Here is a 24,609-nt window from a genome sequence, read left to right as displayed (position 1 = left end):
TTGTTCAGGTACTAATAAGCTCTTCAAAAGAATCATGAAGAATTCACTTTCCATCTATGGATAGTGTACAAAATGTAGAAATGTATTACAGATATGTACAGACTCCTAGTTTTGCCCCAGTGAGCACTCTTGCATCTAATTAAGCCACCTGACTGCTTTTATAATTATGTAATCAGTCTGCACACATTTAAAGCCGCAGATGAAACATTCCCAAATTACTCTACACTTTTACTTGAAATTAGTGCATATTTTAAGCTGAAGCTTGGTGCTAGAAAAGGCTCACTTTATCGCTATCAAACAAAATTAAAAGAGACAGTATTTATAAAGGTAAAAGAAAGTGAAGAGCTGTTTTATCCAGAGAATTCAGTTAACATAAAGATCCAATCTAGGTAATTTATATGAAAAGCCCAATTTCTCAAATTATATGTTTAATTGTCAGTTCTTCACTTGTCTTGGCAAATGCAACAAGCCAGTCTAGTCATTTACATTGGAAATCTTCTATAGTTGTTTCTTCATATTTTCAAACAGTCCATGGATTTTTAAAAATTTGCCAGAAATATATATTTATATGTATTTTGTCAAATAATGGAATGTTTAGAAACATCTAAATGACAAGCTATATTTTTAGGTGTGATTTTCACATCTGATAGCTTATACTTATAACTTCAGTGTTTTAATGACACAAAATAATGATATAGTGACTGAGGAGTTAGTATCAAATACAAACTGCCAGCTATCCCTGTAATAGAGAGAAGCTGTTTTTGGCATCATAAAATGACAATGTTACAATCGGAATGAATACTGAGTTTATATAATGTTTTGAAACTTTCCTAAAGGAAATTATTTTAAAATCTAGTTGTATGAAATTTATTTCATATTAAATACTGGGTTTTCTTTTCTTCCATTGGATCTATAGGTCATCAAACAAGTTAATAATTTCTCTCTTTTTTTCATTTTTAGGCATATTTGAGCATAGAATTTGAAAGTATAGAGAATAGTAAAATTAACCTTTTCCCCAGTTTCCACAATAAACAATGCATGTCAAAACCTGCTTCATGAATATCCATGTACATATATCTCTCCTACCCTCCCTGGATTGCTTTGAAACAAGTCCAGGAATTATATAATTTAATCTATGGATTTGAATTCCTGAAAGATACACCAGAGGGGCCACTCTAGGAAAGTGCAGGAATTTTTTTTCCCTTGAGTTCCCTTTAGCTTTTCCTTCTTAGTGAATAAGGCTAGACCAGACTTGAATGAGACTAATTAGACTGTCAAATCCATTCTTCCTTCTCTTAAATATCAGTCCAAAATTTCTCCTGGGTCATCCTGGTTCCTTAGTCCTGTAGGAGTAAAAATATTTCTCAACCATAAGGCACAGCCATCCCCAGTTCTTAGTACCTCACTGGATAAGTGAAAGCAGAAAGAGAGAGAAATGTGACCCAATGGTCTTTTCCATACTTCAAAAGTCACCAGTATTTGCCCCTTTCATGTAGTTTCCCCAAAGTTCTAACATCTTATTCCAACGCTATGAAACTAGAACCTCAAGAGGAAAATGTCTTCTCCTCTGTGAGTGGTTATTTTATGATAAAAAAATTCTCATTTTATTTCTCAATCTTTTCATTTCTCTGGGATCATTTTTAATTTGTCTCTATCATATTTCTTTGATTCAAGTTAAGAGCATCCTTCCTGCAGAAATTTCAGTTGTCAGTAGGAGAATTGGGATGTGAGAGAGAAGAGAGAAAGGTGAGGGGCAGTTTATACTCACACAAGTGAACATTTGAATACAGATTTACTGAAATAATACTGTCAGTTGTTGGATTACCAAGAGTTGTTGCAGGTTCATGTGTATAAAATTAATCCTCTTTTCAATCTGGTATTCTCCAAGGGCTATAAGACATGTCCTCCCAAATCTTTATCTACCATTATAAAGTAGCTTATAAACCTTTATACAGTGCTTATCTCATTTTATTGTCTCAACTCAATACAGAGAGGAGAGGAGTTAGTCTTTCCTCATAAACAAGGTAATATATTTATAAAAAAAAGAAAAAGTTCTGAGAATTATATTAGGATAATAGAGAGGAATGCCCTCAAGAAGTTGGAAAGATGAGAAATGTGTCATTCTAAGAAATCATGCCCCAATGGATAAGAATAGGGAAGAAAAAAGCAATCATTAAAGAGCAGCTTCTGGGTGTGTCATAGCAGGCTGATCCTTGCCCAAAGGCACAGGCATAATAAATAAGAACTATCTCACACAGGGGCAGGTGATTAGTGTGAGAAAGTCAGTGAAGTAAGCATTGTCTATGCCTACCTGCACTAATCAAGGCTCTCTCAAAAACAATCTGGTCTACTTGGAGGAGATATGGCATTCTCAACCCCAATGAGCCAACAGAATCTTGCAGAGGCTATATGACTCAGCTCTCAGACATATAGCTATCTGTTATCAAAGCATAATTAAGAATCCAAATCATAATTTAAAAAACAAATAAAAAATACATGGAGACAAATGAAAATGATAACATAATGGTCCAAAATCTTTGGGATGTAGCAAAGTGGTTCTAAGAGGGAAGTTTATAGCAATATGGGCCTACCTCAAGAAGCAAGGAAAATCTCAAATAAACAATATTATACCTCAAGGAAACAGAAAAGGAAGGACAAATGAAACCCAAAACCTATAAAGGAATGAAAAAATAAGGTTTCGAGCAGAAATAAACCACATAGAAATTTTAAAAAACAATAGAACACATCAATGAAATCAAGAGCTGGTTCTTTGAAAGGATCAACAAAATTGACAAACCTTTAGTCAGAGTCATCAAAGAGAAAGAGGGAGAGTGAGGAAGAGAGAGGATTCAAATGAGCAAAATCAGAAATGAATGAGAAGGAAAAACAACCAACACCACAGAAATACAAAGTTATAAAAATATTATAAAAAAAATTATATGCCAACAAATTGAACAATCTAGAAGAAATGGATTAATTCCTAGAAACATATAACCTCCCAAAACTGAATCAGGAAGATACTGAAAACCTGAACAAACCAATTAAATGAAACTTAATTAATTTAATTAAATGAAATTAAATCGGTAACCAAAATATTCCCAACGAACAAAAATCCAAGACCCAATGGCTTTACAGGTGAATCCTACCAAACATTCAAAGAACAATTAATACCTAAACTTCTCAAACCATTTCAAAAAAATATACAAGAGGAAGGAAAGCTTCCAAATTCATTTTATGAGGTCAGCACTACTCTGATACCACAATCAGATAATGAAACTACAAAAAGAGAGAGACAGAGAGAGAGAGAGAGAGAGAACTGCAGCCCAATTTCTCTCATGAATATAGATATAAAAATATTCAACAAAATATTAGCAAACTAAATCCAATGATGCATTGAAAAAAATCATTCACCATGATCAAGTAGGTTTTATTCCTGGGATACGAGTGTGGTTCAATATTCAAAACTCAATCAATGTGATATATTGCATCAACAAGAAAAAGTTTAAAAACCATATGATCATTTCAATAGATGCAGAAAAATCATTTGACAAAGTACAGCACTCATTCATGATAAAAACCTTCAACAAAATAGGTTTAGGTGGAACATACCTCAGCAAAATGAAGACAATATATGAAAATCCCATAGTTAATATCATACTCAATGGTGAAAAACTGAGAGCTTTTCTTCTAAGGTCAGAAACGAGACAAAGACATACACTCTCGCCACTTTTATTCATCATTGTACTAGAATATTTAGCTACAAGATTCAGACAAGATAAAGGAATAAATTGGTAAAGAAGAAGAAAAACTTTCACTATTTACAGATGACATGATACCCGGTACATTAAAAGTCCTGAACACTCTGCCAAAAAATTACTAGAATTGATAAACCAATTCAGTAAGATTGCAGTGTACAAAATGCATATACAGCAATCTATTGCATTTCTATATACTAATAATGTAAAAGGAGAAGTTAAGAAAATAATCCCACTTATAATTACATCAAAAATAATGAAATACCTAGGAATTAACCAAGGAGGTGAAAGACCTATACTCTGAAAACTATAAAACACTGATGAAAGAAATTGAAGATAACACAGATGTAAAGATATTCCATGCTTGTGGATTGGAAGAACAAATATTGTCAAAATGTCCATACTACACAAAGAAATCTACAGATATAATGCAATCCCTACCAAAATACCAACAGCATTTTTTTCACAGAACTAGAAGAAAAATTTCTAAAATTTGTATGGAACCTCAAAAGATGCCAAATAGCCAAAGTAATCTTAAGAAACAAGAACAAGGGGGATCCCTGGGTGGCTCAGTGGTTTGGCGCCTGCCTTTGGCCCAGGGCGCGATCCTGGAGACCCGGGATCGAATCCCGAATCGGGCTCCAGGCATGGAGCCTGCTTCTCCCTCTGCCTGTGTCTCTGCCTCTCTCTCTCTCCCTCTGTGTCTATCATAAATAAATAAATAAATCTTAAAAAAAAAAGAAACAGGAACAAGCTGGAGCTATCACAGTCCCAGATTTTAGCTTATACTACAAAACTATAATAATCAAAATAATATTCTACTGGCACAAAACAGATACATATATCAGTGGAACAGAATAGAGAGCCCAGAAATAAACCTAAAGTCATATGACCAATTAATCTATGACAAAGGAGGCAAGAATAAGCAATGGGAAAAAGGTTCTTCCACAGACAGTGCTGGGAAAACTGGACAGCAGCATGGAAGAGAATGGAACTGGAACACTTTCTTACACTATACACAAAAATAAACTCAAAATGTATTAAAGATCTAAATGTGAGACTTGAAACCACAGAATTCCTAGAAGAGAGCACAGTTAGTAATTTCTCAGACACTGGCCATAGCAACATTTTTCTAGATATGTCTCCTGAGGCAAGGAAAACAAACACAAAAATAAACTACTGGGACTATATCAAAATAAAAAGCTTCTGCACAGCAAAGGAAACAATAGCAAAATGAAAAGGCAATGTACTTTTATGGGAGAAGATATTTGCACATGACATATCTGATAAGGGGTTAGTATACAAAATATATAAAGAACTTATACAACTCAACACCAAAAACAATAATCCAATTAAAAGATGAGCAAAAGACAGATGACCAACAGACACATGAAAAGATATTCAACATCACTCATCATCGGTAACGTGCAAATCATAATCACAATAAGATACCACCTCATACCTGTCAGAATGACTAAAATAAAAAACACAAGAAACAAAAAATGCTGGCAAAGATGTGAAGAAAAAAGAACCATCTTGCATTGTGGGTGGGAATGCAAATGGGTGCAGCCACTATGGAAAACAGTATGGAGTTTCCTCAAAAAATTAAAAATAGAATTACCATATATGATCCGGTAATTCCACTACTATTTACCCAAAGAATAAAAAAAAACATTAATTTGAAAAGAAATATACACCCCTATGTTTATTGCAGCATTATTTGTAATAGCCAAATTATGGAAGCAGCTCACATGTCCATTGATAGATGAATGGATAAAGAAGACATTATGTATATAGATAGTGACATTATATGTATATACACCACACATACACACAATGGATTATTATTCAGCCATAAAAAGTGAAATCTTACCATTTGCAACAACATGGATGGATTTGAGAGTATAATGTTATGTGAAAAAAGTCAGAAAAAGACAAATACTATATGATTTCAGTCATATATAGAATTTAAGGAACAAAACAGATGAACAAAGAAAAAAAGAGACTCCTAAATATAGAGAATAAATTGGTGGTTACCAGATGGAAGGTGGGTGGAGGTATGCGTGAAATGGCTGACTAGAACTAAGAGTATATTTACAGTGATGAGCATTGAATGATGTATACAATTGTTGGATCATTATATTTTATATTGTACACTTGAAACTAATATAATAGAGTATGCTAATCATACTGGAATGGGTGGATGAATAGATGCATGGATGGATGAATGAATGAATGAATGAATGAAGATAAACAAATAAATAATTCAGGTCTGAATCCTTTTATCTCCTGTGTCTCTTTATCTAAATAGTTTGTCTCAACTTGTGGTTCTCAGATCTGCTCTCTCAACATCACCTGTAAACTGGCTGAGAATGCAAATTCTTGACCCTTGCTCCAGATCTGCTGAACCAGAAACTCAGAGTGGGGTCCAGCAATGTGCATTTTAGTAAGTGTTCCAGGTGATTCTAATGCATGTCAAAGTTGAGAACCACTATTCAAAGACCACTGCACAATGCCTTGCAAATAGGAGATTTTCAAGATATGACTATTAAACATTTTCCAATTGATGATTTTCTCACAATCTTATAAGATGCTGAGATTGGTTAAAACTGAAATATGTCTTAAACATCCTTTTCTGGGTTTGGTGGAATATATATAGAAAACCTAAAAGTTTCACCTTGCAGTTACCTCCATCGTTACACATTGTATTTTAATTAAAAGCCCACTGATAAGTAATCAAAGTATATCCTAATATAGTGTTTCTTTTGAGGGGATGAATTCTCACTGATGATAAATTGCTGTGTAGGTAATCCATTGCTGATAATTAAAAGTTAACCATAGTTAAGAAAACAGTGATGAGAATTGTTAAGGCTCACATATTAGGTATTGCATTGATTTAAACATTGCTTTAAAACATCTTTTTTTTTCTAACTGATTGATATGAGTTTAAATAACCTGCGATGTCACTAATTTCAAAATGAAATTATGTAATAATGTTACCACATAGATTTTTATCATTTCCATGGCTTTTCTCCTATAAATCTCAAAACAACCATAGTACTCAAAGAGATGAAATGATTTCCCCAAAGTTACATGCTGATAGGTGGAAGAATTTGTGCAACACCAACATATACACACATAATTTAAAGTTTTCCTCCCAAATTCAATATCATACAGATGTTCCTTAGAAGGAAGAGGAGGGGGCAGCCTGGGTGGCTCAGTGGTTTAACGCTGCCTGCAGCCCAAGGTGTGATCCTGGAGGCCCGGGATTGAGTCCTGCATCGGGCTCCCTGCATGGACCCTGCTTTTGTCTCTGTCTCTCTCTCTCTCTCTCTGTGTGTCTCTTGTGAATAAATAAATAAAATCTTAAAAAAAAAAAAAGAAGGAGGAGGAGGAGGAAAAGGATGGATGGGAGGAGGAGGGGAAGGAGAAGAAGGAGAAGAAGAGGGGGAGGAAGAAGAGGAGGAAGAGAAGGAACCTAACATTCTCTGAGGTTTAACTGTTGTCCAGGGATCTGGTTTTTCTGAGCTGGTTGCTATGATTGTTTATGGTGCTATCTTTGTGCTAAAACAATTCACAAAACCTACCGTGCTGCAAGAAATATGGGATTCATTTTCAAATTTTGCAAATAGGTTCTTAGCACTTTCTTTTGTGGGATTCCAAGTCAGAGCTGCCTGGGTGGCAGCTATTTTTTTATTTATAGTTACTTGAACTAACACGAATTCCAGACACTAAACATAGACTTAGTGAGAATATTCAAACACAATTTAACTTTTCCATAATAACCTTGGTTATGATTGGCCACTATGAAGTTACCTCTTAATCATATTTCCATACCACATTGCAGACTGAAAAAAATGTTTTCCTACCAAATGTTAATATTTTACTTTTACTGATATGTTCCCTATTATCTCCAATTTCAATGATATAAATGATTTGAAAAATCATTGCTATGTTAGTTCTTAAGTGTTTTTAAATTTTCTTAGATAATATTTCAGAAAACCAGTATTATGATATCCAGTTATGAGTTTGCAATAGAATGTTCCAGACCACAGCTTTAGAAACCTGTAACCACTACACAAATGTTATAAAATAAAGTCATTTATGAGGTCATGAGATTTTTCTGTATTTCTTGTCTTATTTTATTTTAGTTTTGACAGTATTCTCATTTTAATGGGACTTTCAGTCTGTTAGAAGCTATCAGAAAGAAATGTATTCCAATGAAATATGTATATGTGTGTGTGTGTGTGGAATATATATATATATATATATTCCATTGGCATATATATGTGTGTGTGTGGCATTTAAAAAAATAAATATCCAAAATGGCTTCAGAGTTCCCAAAAATACTATTTGGGGATTGACTACAAATAAAACTACAAATTATATATATACAAATTATATATAGATATTTAAAGAATTTATTTATTTGGGAGAGAAAGATAGTGAGAGAGAGCAGGTGCGGGGGCAAAGGGAGAAGCAGGCTCCCCACTGAGCAAGGAGTCCTACTCAGAGCTCTATCTCAGGATCCTGGGATAATGACCTGAGCTAAAGGCAGATGCATAACTGACTAAGCCACCCAGGAGCCCTTAAAATTCTATTTTTATTTTACATACTACAAAAGACCTGCAATAACATGGCCAGCATACAATAGATAAGCAAAAGATCTCTACTCTTTGATTTTGATAAACATGACATGAATTTCTGTTTTAATGATGCTTTCTTAAATTAATATTCAAATTTGTTGGCATTCCTTGTCATGTGCATCAACTGACAGCACAGAAAATATGTCAAGGAGCATTCAGAGCACCTGGAAGAAGGCAAACTTAGATTCTAAAAATAGTTACAGGTAATCCACCAAGAGTCAGGAAAATACAATATAGTGTAGTAAGAGGCTGAAGGGATTATGAACACTGCTTTTTCAATTTATAGGTGGCTGAACTGAGGCCCATTAAACTAGATAACTTGCCTAAGGTCACAGATGACTCTTTAAAATTTCTTGGGTTATATTTCAGAAAATCAATGACTCTGTGGCCTTGGACAGGTTCTCTAGTTTAATATATATCATGATATAGTTTAGTGTCACAGCAAAGACTCAAATCTAGCATTCTTGATGCTCAGAAATAAACAGGGCTCAAAATGTATTCATTATTTATCATATGCCTGAATTGTATTCTACGATTATCTTCTTTATATACTCAGTTTTGTCCTCTCGATTTATTTTCCATTATTAATATAAAATAACAATAAGAATAGCATTTCACAGAGGACCCATTAGCACTAGTCATTCTATATACAATTATTTCAAATTTTTACTAATATGCTACAAAGTAGACGAACTTGTTAATGAAATATAGCCAAGCGTAAGATATACTAAGTTAAAAGAAGGGGAAATTCCATGGTATGAAAAGACTGTCAGCATAATTAAATCTATAAAAGTATAGAATTAATGCCAATCACTTGGTGAACTACAGTTACAGGGCAGAATGTAAATGCTATAAACTTTGGCCACTTAAAAATAGTAATACAATTAATATACAGTATGAGAAAGATGAAGAAAAACATGGGGAGTTAGATTATTGCTTCATCTTTCATATTTCAAAGAAATAGACCAGTTGGATACTTTATACTTCATATTTCAGAGGGAATATGTCCCAATTAACATGAATAAATCAATAAATAGAAACGTATATGTATTATTTAAACTCATCCATATTATTCAAAGCTATGCTTTATTTAAAGCATATTTAAGCTATATTATTTAAAGTGGCAAAGAATACCAGGTGATAAATATAGTGGATTGGCTTGTTCAACATTTATATATTTTTAAATGCCTTTCTATAGTATAGAGAACAGAAAACTGAAATCTAGATTTCCCCGACTTACACATGTGAGGGTTCCAGGTGTGTATGAGCATCCACCAGACATATCCATTCACTGATATGGACATGGAAGTGAGAAAGAGAGAAGTGGAATGCAAAGCATCCATTTCCTGACAGAGATCACAATGTAACCAGTGTGGGCCCAGGAAAAAGCACCAGCCACAAGGGGAATGGCAGTTTTCTTAAGTGTAATAAACTGAGTGCCATGGGAACATCTTTCTGTTTCAGTAGTTTCCTTAAACATTACCTCAGGTTTCTCAACCACAATCATGGATGAATAGTGCAAACCTAGGAGAAAACAACTCTGCCCAGAGCCTGATTTTCTAGTCTTTCCAACAATATCACAAACCACTTAAGTACCTGGTAGCAAATCCTCTTCTCTAATCAGTACCTGCAATACTGATCCTATCTCTCTCCTTTTCTCTCACCCTCTCTCCCTCTTTGCCCCTCTCCTTCTCTCCCTCTTCTCCTCTATCTCTCCTCCCTTTCATGTCTCTCTCTTATATATAGATCCACATACATATGTGCATCCCATGGAGCAAAAGATGGCTACAAAGAAAAATATAAAATAAAATAGTGGTATTAAGATTAAGAACAATAATTACAACACTACAGGCAAGTGGGATAAATTCACTTTGTGTTATATTAGATTTTTAAAAATATAGGCAATCATAACAAGGTGATTATAAAAGGGTAAGGCCAAGGCGCCTGGATGGCTCACTTGGTTAAGCATCTTACTCTTGATTTTGGATCAGGTCATGATGCTCAGCATTGTGGGATTGAGCCCCATGTCAGGTGCTGCACTCAGCACAGAGTCTGCTTGTCCCGTGCCCTCTGCTCCTCCTTGCTTGTGCTCTCTCATAAATAAATAAATAAATAAATAAATAAATAAATAAATAAATAAATAAATAAAATATGTTTTATCTAAAAAAGGATAAAGCTATGCAAACAAAGAGATATTAAATGTAAACAAAATGTCAGAAGTTGATAATATAGATACCAGATAAAGTTAATTGCAAAACATAAATTAGAAACACTTCAAAAGATGATAAAAATTAAATGCCATGATCAATTTTTAAGTGTCAGATAACAGAAAACCAAAATACAAATACTAAAAATTACTATAAGTACAAGAAATTCAGAAACAAAATAGTAACAAGAAACTCAAATTTTGCCACTCTCTAGGCCAAGTGTCAGCAAACTTTTTCTGTAAAGGGCCATATAGTAAATATTTTAGGCTTTTAAGGCCACAGTGTCTGTTGCAAATATGCAACTCTGTCAGACACACTATATAAATAAACAGGCTTTATTCTAATAAATCTTTATTTATAAAAACAGATTGCTGGTGGGTATGCCCACTGACTGAAATTTGCCAACATCTGCTCAAGATCACAACTGATTAAGTAAGCATATAGAGGATCTGAAAAATATTACTATACTGATCCAATTGATAGAAATTAACCATAGTTCCATGTAAACAGACAATATACTTTCTTTACAAAATTTTGCAATGTGGAAGCAGTTGCTACCATTTATTAAATACTTTCTATGTATTTGGCACTAAGAAATTCACATACATCAACTCATACAATTTACTATTTTTATGCCCATTTCATAGGTGAAAACACTATGGTTTAGGTTAAAAAGAAGTTCCTACATTATCCCCCACTACTCTTTGCTTGTTCCTTATATTCCACTTAAACATGTTTTAAATATAATGGAAAGTTTCATGTTTCCATACCTTTACCCTTGCTGTTCATTCTGGTTATACTGCCCATTCCTTGAATTTCCAACATCAAATTTCTACCCTTATCCAATATCCAGTGTGATGATATTTCTTCCATGAAACTTTTCCTTTTCCATTTCAAGCTAAATAAAGTAACATCTGTTCTCCTACACACTCAGAAGGCCTTGCTCTCTTATTGCAGTTATGTTATCCTCTACATTGTTATTTATGCATATGTGTTCTTTCCCCACCTTTTTCTGGAAACTATTAGATATGTGAAGTTATTCTAATTATTTGAACTTTTAAATCTTTCATGTCATAACAGAAATACCATGTGCAAAGGAAACATTCATATATGAATTGAATGTACCATGTTACTTTTCTTTTTCATAATGAGTTACATATAATTTTTCAATATTTATCAGATGATTATTTTAGAGGCATTTTTAAAATTCACTCAAAAGTGAGTAAATCAACTTATCTATTGATCAACTGCTAGATATAGGCACATACATATAAATATGATGTAATTATATATAATGGGTAAGGTTTTTTATAATGGGTAAGTTTTATATGTATATTTGTATTATGTACATATATAATACAATTATGGACAAGGATAATTATGGTTAAAGATGGTATTTCTTTCAGGAATGTTTGAATCTTCTATAGCAAGTATCACAATGCCTTTTGAAAGTCCAATGATGGTGTATATATACTTTTCCACATTGGGAAGGAGAAAATATAGTAGAAGAAGGACACAGGAGCTACATGTAACTCAGTTGAATTAAGTAGTAAAGGAAAGAGACATTCTTAGGTTGGGTTCCCTCTTGGGCCAGAACTTCCTCTGGAAAGTTCCCCATCAGAGAATCAAGTGGTGGCAACCCCAGACCCATGATGATCACACTAACGTGTTGCTGTAGCATTTACAAACTGTAACTAATTCTCCACATAGTTTTTCTGTGAGGCAGCCATTCCAACAGATGTAAAAAGCTCTCTGTAAACAATTTTAGCAGTCATGTGTAATCACAATACATTATGCAACAGATGTGCCCAGGAAATTTAATTTGAGTGAAGAGTGAGGATTCATTGAATTCAGTAGAATTGCTTATGACTGAATGAGAGGTTTCTGCAAAGCTACCAAAGTTTCTTCAAGAGAAGCTTCCCCCACTGTATTTTTCTGGACTTAGAGGTAAATATAGTTCTTCTATGTTGAAAAAGAAATTAAAATGTTTGCTTATCATTATATTGTTGGTAGTGGCAGTTAATGATTTCTGGCTTGTAGACTGGCCATACTCTCACTCTTAAAACAATCATTTTCTTTTACTATCCTCCATTTGTACCAAAGAGTAAGAAATATTGTAAGGAAGCAAAAATTTTAAATTAAAAAACTAGCGAGAGAGACAAAACTCACTATTCCCTATTCTCAAATACAAAAGTAAAACCTCTGGTAAATTGCAAATGGTTTATACAGGCTTTCAAGAATCTCAGTGCTGGAAATGAGCTCTAATGAGCAGGTCAGAAGGTTTACTTAAAATGAAGGGGTTTTAGTGAGTTGTTCTTTTTAATCTCTTTTTTCCTCAAGGCACTTCATAAACATTAGCTCATTAATCTCATAACACCTCCATGACACAGGTTTGATGAAAGAAGCCAGTTATCTGCCTTGACTTTCTAAAGGAAGATGGAGCACAAGCATTTCTTTTTTGCAGGGAAAACTATCTTGACCACACTATGCCCCAGGGGGAACTGGTATGCCTCTGGATCTATAAAAACAAGAACAGAGAATTTCATGTTTTCCTCTAGGGAGTAATTTCCTTGAGGTGGAGACAGATGTGGCCTTTACCCTTAGTCCTGTAGTACACTGACTAGAAAATGCAAGACAGGCAGTTTAGAGAGTGGATTGTGCTAAAAAATATTTTAGGAGAATCCGATGAAAAGTTGTGAGTAGGAGCCTATGGATCCAGTGGGGACAGAACAAATTCTTCTCTGTGTTCTTCACTTGTCAAATAGTGAATGATGAAACAGGAAGGGATTTTTTCAGTCATCTCAGGATGACTTGCATACTAACTCTGAGTGGGAGAAACTTACTCCTCTGAAACAGTATGTGACATGGACTTGGGGGCCCTAACCAGTCTCAATAAGAGCAGTGGTGCTGCTGTTGGAAAAGGAGAGTGGAGTTAACATACAAGTTTCCCTTGATTTTCCCAATCACCCATTTTAAGATAGATGAAGGAGCTCACCCAAAGTCACACAGCTGGTAAAATCTGGGTCTTTGATTCCTAGTCTGGTATTTTGCCAAATCATTCCCTTGCAAATAAGAAATCTATATGTAAAAATGCGATGGTTTAACTGTGTTTGCAAACAAAATATATCAATTCTGCTTCACAGAACAGAATTTAATAAAGCACAAGAAAGGGTCTACTCTCTTATACCATTTAGAATGACAGGATCTGGGCAATAATAATAAGGATAGTAAATACAAATAACATTGTCACCATTCATGGGATGCCTGGGTGGCTCAGTGGTTGAGCCACTGCCTTTGGCTCAGGGCATGGTCCCAGGGTCCTGGGATAGAGTTCCACAACGGGCTTCCCTCGAAGAGTCTGCTTCTCCCTCTGCCTATGTATCTGCCTCTCTCTGTGTGACTCTCATGAATAAATAAATAAAATCTTAAAAAAAAAAACCACTGTCACCATTCAGAAATGCAGAGTAGCTAATAATGATATTAACACCTAACAACAACAGTGAGCAGCATTTACTAGACATATGTTTGACTACAGAATTCTACATAATTATTGCAATAAATAAAGTGCATAAATCAGATGTATAGTAGGTTAGATGGTGATACAGGCTGAGCAGAGAAGTAAGGCGAATGCAGAGTAGTGCTTGTGTGCTTGTGTGTGTGTGTGTGTGTGTGTGTGTGTGTGTGTTAGGTATTTTCAATTAAAAAGGGTGGCCTAGGCAGGCATATATACTTATTATGTTGAAATAAGCAACTTTATTAATACTAAAAAGATGATTAAACCATATACCTACACTCAAGGAGATCACAGTCATATGGAACACCAGAGACACAACACCATAATCATAATTTGGTATGGAAAGTGCTAGATGGAGTATTTATAAAATGCAGCTGGGAACAGATAGGACAGAGCATTTAACTTTTTGAAGTAAAAGATTTGATCTCAGAACTGAGATATATATAAGAAAATAAAGTCATTTCAGGCAGAGAGAATAGCATATGGACATTCTGGAAAGAGCAGGAAGGGCAACATGGCAAAACACTGGGTGATAGGGGGAGATGAGTGAAAAAGAGATAAGACAGGGAAGGCAGGTTAGAGCCAAATCATGGCCCCTAGTAATATCTAGGATTTTCTGAACACTTAATGACATTTACATCAAAGTACATGTGTCAGCCTCATTTAACTTTCTCAACATATATATGAGTTTAGTATTGCTAGTATCCCTTTTTTACAGCGGAGGAAACTGAGGCACTGGAAGTTAAGTAGCTTGCCTAGGGTCATTCTTTTAGGAAGGGGTAAGGCCTGGATTCAAACTAAGCCTCACTGATTCCAGAACCTGTCTTTTAGCTTCCTATGCCATCCCTTCATGATCCCTGCTATCAGTCAGCCACAGAGCAAGTGCAGTGTGGAGGGAACACTACGGACCAGAAGCTAGAATCCTGGCTCCTCACATCAGCTTTTCCATAACATATAGGAATCTTTGTGGTACTCAGTTTCACTATCTATAAAGTAAAAAGATGCTAAGGCTCTTTCCATTCTAGTTTACATGACCCCTCTGTCAAAAGTCTTGCTTGTTTTTGGTTTCCAAATAAAGAAATGTCTTTTTTCCATACCTATCTTACAATGGCATGAGTTCTAAGAGGCCAAATAAAGAGAATTTGCTCTTCCTGCAAAGTCCACACACCTGCCTCATGGCACTCTGTCAGTTCTCTGCTCTATGGCAGTACCTCGGTTTTCAGTTCCCTCGGGTGGTCACAACTCAGCTGACCCCAGTGCTGCACTGTCCTCTGCTGGAGACAGCCTCAAAGCCCTGCTCTTTCCTCGGGGAGGAAGCTCTGTGCTCCCTATTCCCTGAAGCAGAGCAAAAACCAGCCCGTGGCTTTTTAAAAGATCCTTCACTGAAGGTTTAGAGATAAGGAGAGTATAACACACTGAGTAGCATCAATTGGATAGCAGACTCCAAACCCTGTCCCTGCATGGGCCTCTGGACCTTCAATTCAGGTCAGAAACTCCCAACCTGCACCACAGAGCCATTGGTTTCCTCTTACCCTGGTTCCTAAGGATGTCTTTACTTTCGAGCTCAAATATGCAATTTTTAATTATGCTACTCCATATAATATTTTTGGAAGAAAGCTCCAGCTCAGCTTGCCACGTTTTGACAATCTCTGAATATGGTTTCAAGTTCAATGCCACACTCCAAAAATTGTTTATTGTAGTTCAGAGGTTAGGAGCTCTATCTTTATTTCACCTCAAATTCTACCGTATTAAATGTCAATTCCTTCCACATGGATAAAGCTATTCAAAATCCACTGAAATACTTTAAAAGTATATTCAACAATAGTTTTCTTCCCTTTTCTCCCCCTTAGCTTTGGAAACACTTCTGATTTAAGATAATCATAAAAAGCATAAAAAGAGAAACTTAAGTGGTCTAAGTTAACCAGTCATGTTGAGAGAGTGCACAAGCAGGAGGAGCAGCAGGCAGAGGGAGAGGAAGAAGCAGACTCTCCACTGAACAGGGAGTCTCACGTGGGGCTAGATCCTAGGACACTGGGATCATGACCTGAGCTGAAGGCAGATGTTTAACCAATTTGAGCCACCCAGGCACCAATTTAATTAATTAAAATTAATTTTAATTTTTAAATATTACATTCTGAGTATACAAATATAAATGAAGAAAAAAAGAAATCCAGCGTAGCATACAAGGTCTTCTATTAAGTGTGTTGGTTTTTAAAGTACATGTATAGGGGCACCTGGGTGGCTCAGTTAAGTGTCCAACTCTTGATTTTGGCTCAGGTCATGATTTCAGGGTTGTTAGATCAAGCCCCTCATTGAGCTCCACACTGGACTGAAGCCTGCTTAAGATTCTTTCTCCCCCTCTGCCTCTGCCCCTCCCTCATTTCCCTCTCTTAAAAAAAGCACGTGTACAAAACATGAAAAGGAAAAGTCCACATCCAAGAACAAATAAACAGGAGTATTATGATACTCCAAGCTTAGTCTGAGGAATGTTAAAACCCAGAATGAACTAAGACTTACAAAAAATGGCACAGAACTAAAAGGGCTTTATTTTAACTATGCTTTAAGAAGAAAAAAGGAATAGCCTTAGTGTTTAGAACAGATAGTCTAATGCTAACAGATGATAAAAAGAACACAAAACAATTGGACTTTTTTCTACCTAAGAAAAAAAATCTTCAAACTGGAAACAACCAAGTAAAACAGACTAGAAAACGAAACAGTAAATGATAAGACTTTCTAGATATTTTAGATATATTTTTCTCAATAGGCCAATTACATTTCAAACTTTATCTATGGACAATATTGAAGTAAATGTGTCAAGTACAAGAATATGAGCAAGTGTTATCCTTATTTTGAAAAGACAGAAAGGAAATTTAAGGAAAAAAGCTCATTCAACATCAGGTAAAACTCTAGATTAGTTGTCAGTGATTGAGCAGATGGATTTTGGGTACTGAAGAAAAAATATACTGGTAATCAACGGTATTAATATCAGTTTAGGTAGAAGAAGTTATGTTAAAATAACCATATTATTTTTTTCACATAGTTATGATACTGGTAAATCAGCGAAAGAGATCAGCATTGTTCTTGTTAAATATTGAAAGTTGGGACACCTGGGTGGCTTAGTGGTTCAGCATCTGCCTTTGGCTCAGGGCGTGATCCTGGAGTCCCAGGATAGAGTCCTACTTCAGGTTTCCTGCATGGAGCCTGCTTCTCCCTCTGCCTATGTCTCTGCCTCTCTCTTTCTCCCTCTGTCTTCATGAATAAATAAATAAAATCTTTAAAAAAATATATATATATATATATATATGAAGTAAGGAAAAATGAGGAGAAGTGGGAAGGGGACAAGGAAAGGAGGGAAAAATGAAGGGAGAAAAAAACCCTATTATTGTGGATCCAGAAGGAAGAACTAAAATTAGTAAAGTTACTATGAAGGACACTTTGGGTGAGTAAAGAGAAGGAAACAGCATTTAAGTTTTGAATCCTTACCAGGTGTTACAAGGGGGCAATTATATATCTTATTATAACCAGCTCCAACAACTTTATGAGGTAGGTATTTTATCTCTTTTTTTCTAGATGAGTGGTTTAAAGTCTGAAAAGCTTTCCATATGTGCCAAGTAGAAAGCGACAGAATCAGGATTAATAACATGTCTCTTCAACTCCACAGTTCTGGCACTTTATTCTTCATCACCGTGCCTCAAAGCAAGAAAAAGTCTTCTCACCATAAGAGAAGGCCACCAGAGTCAATAGGATTTATAACTCATTTGATGTGAGAAGTAGAGGATGGGGAGGAATCAAAATGACTCCCAGGTTTCTGACTTGCTGACAAATCTAGTCATCCTTTACAATTAAAAAAAAAAGAGATACCACCATCATTTTGTATCATTTTGAATACATACATTTATCAAATCAAAACATTACATACCTCAAATTTAACTGATGTCATATGTGAATATGACATGACATGTAAATAAAGCTAAAAAAAGAAAAGAGATGGCTACCAGTGGAATGGTCTGCTTTCTGAGGAGAGGAACTTACTGGGAGTATTTTGCCTGAATGGCCACAGTCAGAGGAAACAAAGAGGAACTTTTCGAATAGGGTAAGGAACTAAACTAAATACCATAAAGAACACTTCTAACTGTAAGTTGTTATATTTCTGTCATTGTACTTTTATTTAAGGACTCTTAGCTTCCTTACTGTCATAACCCTTCTAGAATATTTACCTTGTCTAAGATTAGCTTGTTAACCAAAAGAAGCAGTAAAATTTCAGTAGAAGTATGTTGGGAAAGGAAAATCTCACCATCAAATGACATCATGTACATTGCCTACATTGCCTTGGTTAAACAATGTATGTTTTGATTCTAGCTCTGCTATGCTTCTCTGTGTGACTAATGGCAATGTGTGACTATTTACATACCTCCTTGTAACATTTATTACTAATTATTTAATTTGCAATTTAAAAAAGAAGTCTTAGTGCACAATAGACTTTTTAAACCTTTCTGCCTACATATAGAATAATATTTAACATATAAACCTGTATCATCTATTATATGCTCAATTTATAAGTCAAGACATAAGTCACTGTGTGCTGGAACACAAAGAAAATATCAGAATCTCTTAAAAGACAGAGAAGAAAAAAAATCAATAAAAGTTAAGCTGCTACTTTATCCTAAAAGTTTGAACTTAATTTTTAGCTGTGGATTATATGTATCAGTTCTTTTTGTATTAAAATAATAACTAATCTGCAAATGAACTCCACGTGTTTTACTTTTTAGCTTAATTCATCAGTTTTCACCCACTTAATCAGTTATATCTACCTAAGCCTGCCTCTTGTACAATTACTACAATTCTATTCTCCTCTTTCAACCCAGAAGATCAGATGGTTATAACATTGGAGAAAATACTTCTGGAAACCAGGAAATGGCAAATTTTGTAGATGTTACAACAGAAATTTAAATTAACCAAGTTAGAAGCAAACTGGGCTCTAAAACTTTTCATATTCTATTTCAAGTTCGAAATCCATACTTATGAAAAAGATTCTGATCCCCAAAGGAATGTGACACCACCTCTTTTTTCATAACCTTGAAATGAAGAAAGGGGAGATAAGTTTTTTGACACTGGAAAATAAACCACGTAATTCTAATCCCTGCTAGGCACCTTCCATACATTATCATATTTAATTATCACAATAACTCTAACAGATGAGGACACTGAGAGGAGAGAAGATAAGTTACTTGTCCTAATTATAAATCTAATTAGTGGTAAAGTTAGAATCTGGTCAGGAGGAGAACTCAAACCAGTGTCTTCTTTACCACTCAAAAAGGCTTCATTATATGGAACTTAGCTATAATTTATCCATTGATTTAGCAATATGGTTTTTCTTTTCTTTCTGAAAGCCCACAAAACCGAGAAGAGGGAGGAAATTAGATTCTTGTGTAAGACATAAACAGAAGGGTTATAATAGCTCCAAAAACAAAACTGACTCCAGTGGTATTCTGTTGGCAAAAATAACTGAAAAAGTAGGAAAGTGAATGCCAGTTCAGAAGATTAGTATAGAGGGAGATCACAGCAAAGAGCTGAGGTGGGATTCCCTTGTCAAGAGTCAAGTGAGAGAGGCCCTGAGTGTGGCAGAGTCAGTGCTCTAGTTTCAGGGAAGGAGAGCGACAAAGATTAGTAAATCCATGCACAGGGCTCTGACTGCTTAATGGAGGTACAGACCAAGTCTCAGGACTGGGCAGAGACCCAGAACTAACAGAAGAAAAAATGTTACCAGAGCAAGAAGGTATCAGTTCTACAATGGCATGAGAAGGCACACTGGGAAAGAAGCTTTTGGTGAATGATCCAGAAATGTGACCTACTTTCGAGGCACATTAGTATGAAGACCTGGAGTCAAGATGGAGGTAAATCTTATGTGTGTGTATTTGCAGGGCATTGGTGCTTAAGGAGAGAGGCATTGGTGCTAAAATCAGAGCTAAGACCAAAATAAAATCTATTTCAAATCTACTCCTAGGAAACCCTTTAAATCACCTAAAATATATAGTGATATCACATGCTATAAGTCTTAGGCTCACTGAACTAGAATAGAAATGAAAGAAACATTCAACAATTTGAGCCAGACAAACGTATTCTTGCTTGTCTTTACAATTTATTCAATTTGTTTTAATTTTAACCTCCCATGATTTTTAAAATATGTTAATAGATTTGTTGGTTGTTAAAGGAATTAAATGCAATTATGGTGTTACAGCTTTCCTCATATTGAAATCTTAAATTTTAAATCAAATAGGTTACATGTGGTATTGCATCAATATGTCAAGACTGTCTCAGAGATAGAGGTGTGGTGAATTGTGGGAGCTGTCAGGAGTATAGCCTTCAAGGAGCTAGCTGAGGAAGGCTAAAATAGGGAAAATGAGGTGCCTAAGGAAGATGGATGGTTGATCACATTGGTGGTGATAAATTTGGTCACAGTCTCTTTGAAGAGCATAGAGCATCTTTTGTGGCTTTGGTAAAAGAAAGTTCTTGAATCACAAAGCAGTCCCCTATAATAATCATAGGATGCATCATTCTAGATATATTTGTTCTCCAATAATTGTATCACATCTATCATTTTCTCATCATATATAAAAATAAGATTATAAAGTAAAGGTAAAAAATGGGTAATCAACATGCCAAAATATGCACAATCCAAATGAACATAGTGACTCGACAGATAAGGTACAAACTGTTTTTTTAATTTCACATGTCATTTGAGAACTAGTTTTTAGCCAGAATTATTTTAATGGCTGATATAATTCAATATATAGTTCAGGTGGATTTTGGTCAAGAAAAAAATCAGTCTGCTTTCAAAGATTAAACATAATGTACCAATTGGAATACTCCAAAAATGTGTGAAGGCATTTCAAAAAAAAGAAATCCCAAAAATGATCATTGGAATTGGTGCTCTTAAAGAGAATACTCTTACAGAGCCCTGAAACAAAATCCTGCTTCTTATCTTAACAAACAAATAATGATTTTATGAAATGCTTCTATAATGCCAATCAGTAAACTCTCCAAAAGCTTTCTCCGATCACACCACAGGTGAATTATATTCTCTCCTCCACTCTAGCCTTGCTGCAGGATTGTGAATGCCAGGAATGATAGACTTTCAACTTCTATGAGCGACTGGACTTAATGGCAGCCTTGGCCAACTTCTACGGGCAGACAGAAATGTCGTTCTTTCCCCTTCTTTTCCATATGTGCCATTATGAAGGGACTGCTTCCTTTTCCTGAATTTCTACATCATTGTTTATAGTCATTTGGCTTTTACCTTATTCTGCTTCACATTAGAGGTGGATTTTAATCTTTCTCCTTGATCATGTATCTTTGAGATCAGCATCATTGACTAATAGCAACAGCCATTATTTGTTGAGTGCCTAGTTATATTGCAGAGCAGATCACATGAACTATTTCCTTTTATCCTTTTAACGGGCTGACAAGGTAATATTGTTGTTATCTCCTTTAACTTGTGGAAACTGATGCTTGGCTGACTATTTTGTACAAGTTTCCATAGCTTGTCAGGAAGAGCAGAGATGGAAACCAGGGTGCCTGTCTAGAATAAATGCACAAATGTTAGGAAATTTCCCTCTCTCCTTACCTTGCCTTAGAGAGTTGTTATAAGTATATTAGATAATAAAATGTGATCACTGTAGAAATCTACCTTTCCCTGCTTTTAATAAACAATTTTGGATGGAATGTGTTATATGATAATGGGACATGTCTAGAGTCTGGATTTTGTTGGAGATAGATGGACGCCCTCAATAGTTAAGCTCAGTATTCTTATAATAATATTTTATTTCCATTTTTTAAGGTATTTTAAATAAGTATTTAAAGCATTTTGTCTTTTTCACAGAATTCTGCCTTCAAATATTTCGTTCTTGGTTCATTTCTTTCTTCCTTTTCTCTCTGAGGATTTTCCAAGCTTTTGGCAATTCTTAAATTCTGGTTTAGCTTTGCTCACACTAGACTGGTATTATTTTTCTTCCCAATTTGCAAGTGGCAGCTGCATGCTGGTGAGTGTGCATACTGACATCCTCTATTCCCGCTTTATCGCTCTTGTTAGCATGCCAAAAGCTACTCATCATTCATATACAGTGATCCCATTTCTATACCCTGCCCCCTCTACACACACTTAAAATTAATTGAGTGAGTTATTTTAAGATAACTGTAATCATGGACTTGGCATTTATCAAAGTCTTAAGATAAATCTTTTAAGATCTAAATGACACAATTCTTATTACTGCTTACACTTACCAAGGATCAAGTAAAAATATATAACAACATGCTGCATTCACTGTTGAAGTCATTAGTTTATGTTTCCAATTACATTTTTTATATACATTTTATGTGTTGGTCTAAAAAAGATTTTAATTAGAACTTAGCCATCACATTAATAACACTCCCCATAGTAGCATAGTGGCTAAGACTATAGCCTTTTCTACTTTTCAGCACTAAAGATTCAATCCTCACCCTACTCAGTTACAAACTGTAGGTCGAGATTCCTCTTTCCCAAATGTCTATTTTCATCTGAAATATGAGCATGTTGAGGGCTTGTATGAGATCATGAAGCCAAAGAGCCCTCCAGAACCATTTCCTTACCCCTTATTTTTCCAAGTCTACATATCTTTTCCAGACCTATGGCATTAATATAATTTGATTTCTGTTTTAATCCTAGAATTTATGTCTCCTTCCTGAGTTCAAGATTCACATATCTACTCCCTACTGGAGATCTCTACTCTGGTGTTGAGGGATATCTCAAATTAAATACAAATCAGAACTCATATCCAGCCTCCAGTCTCTGCTGTGCTAATTTACCTCCTCAATTCAGCAAATATCATTCACAGTCACTCAGACTTATATCCATAATTTCTTTTTCCCTCTACTCTTCATTCAATTCCCTAGTAAGTCCTATGGGCACTACCTCTACTCTACCCCTAATCCTGATCACTTTCTTTTTTTTTTTTAAGATTTATCTATTCATGAGAGACAGAGAGAGAGAGAGACAGAGACAGAGACAGAGACACAGGCAGAGGAAGAGGGAGAAGCAGGTTCCATGCAGGGAGCCTGATGTGGGACTCAATCCCGGGACTCCAGGATCACGCCCTGGGCTGAAGGTAGGCGCTAAACCACTGAGCCACCCAGGGATCCCCCTGACCACTTTCTATTTTTCCTGTTGCCAGCCTTTGTTGGCTTGGACTGTTGTGACAGTCACACAACTGATCTCCCCACTCCCCAACAGAAGAAAACAGAATCAAGCTGCAAGATCATTAAGCTGTAGCAAAGAGATTGACAAGCTCTTTGCTTATGGATTAGGTCAGTGATTCTCAAAGTGAAAAATGCTATATTTAAAGGTTTGGACCTGGGTAGCCCCAGTGGCTCAGTGGTTTAAAGGTTTGGACCTGGAGTATCAGCATCTCCTAGGCACTGATTACAAATGCAAATTCCTAAACCTACTCCAGATCTACTGAGTGAGAATCTCTGAAGGTGGGAACCAGCAGTCTATTTCAACAAACCTGGAAGGTAACTCTGATGCATGATCCAATTTGAGAACAGCCACCTTAGGCTGCAGTAGATGGGTCCCACTACCATACCAGAACAATGCCAGAGAGGAGGTAACAACCCAGGGCCTGTGTTAGCCTCCCTGCAGCAGTGAATGTGTAATCTAAGGAAGGAACTGTCACAGAGCACCTGCCCAGCCCTCTGTCTTGTGGTACAGCCTCAGATCTAGTGCCCAAGCCAAGGTATAGAGACCACAGAAAAGGAGTCCCCTTGCACAGGGGACACAGCATCAGCTTCATTAGCAATTCCACAGGGGCAAAAAGTCTGGCAGGGTGGAAGAGAGTCATGTGAAAATAGGGAATGATGTGCAACTGTCAGCTTGCAGCTATGAAGAAACTAGTCAGCAGAGTTGACAGCTGCCTGAGGAATAATTCCTGAGCCCACAAGAACCCTAGAGCAGGCAAAACTGTCTTGGGGAATGCCAGAGTTTCACCAATTACTCTAGCTGAGGCTGAAAAAGCAAAAGTTCTTTATCTAAGGAAAGAGTTTTCAAATGTTTCCCAAGTGTCCTACATATTCTAGCTAAAGCACCTGCAGCCTTCTTCCCATTCTTTCTTTACTATTTCTCTTTCCTCTCCATCACCCTTTTGTTTCATTGCTGTTTTTCCTTCTCTCTTTTTCTATTTGTCTCTTCTAACATTATTAGGTTGAATGTCAGGCAAAGAAAACAAATGCTTGGCATTGATTGATTCTATTTGGTGTTGCTAGGAGATGGCCCCAAACCTCCTTTCCTTGAGAGGGCTCAGGTGATATGCCAACAGCATGGCCAGCAGATATCAGTGCTACTAATAAGCCTGATCTGACCACTCTGCTTCCAAATCTGATCTGTCATCAAGGTGAGATTTTTTCCTCCAGACCAATAAAACAATGTATCTCTTCTACCAGGTTCTCAGCATTTTCAT

Source organism: Canis lupus, chromosome 22 (assembly GCF_011100685.1).
Source record: "Canis lupus familiaris isolate Mischka breed German Shepherd chromosome 22, alternate assembly UU_Cfam_GSD_1.0, whole genome shotgun sequence".
NCBI lineage: Eukaryota > Metazoa > Chordata > Mammalia > Carnivora > Canidae > Canis > Canis lupus.
The sequence above is the reverse complement of the archived record's forward strand: the minus strand, read 5'-3'. Positions refer to the sequence as shown.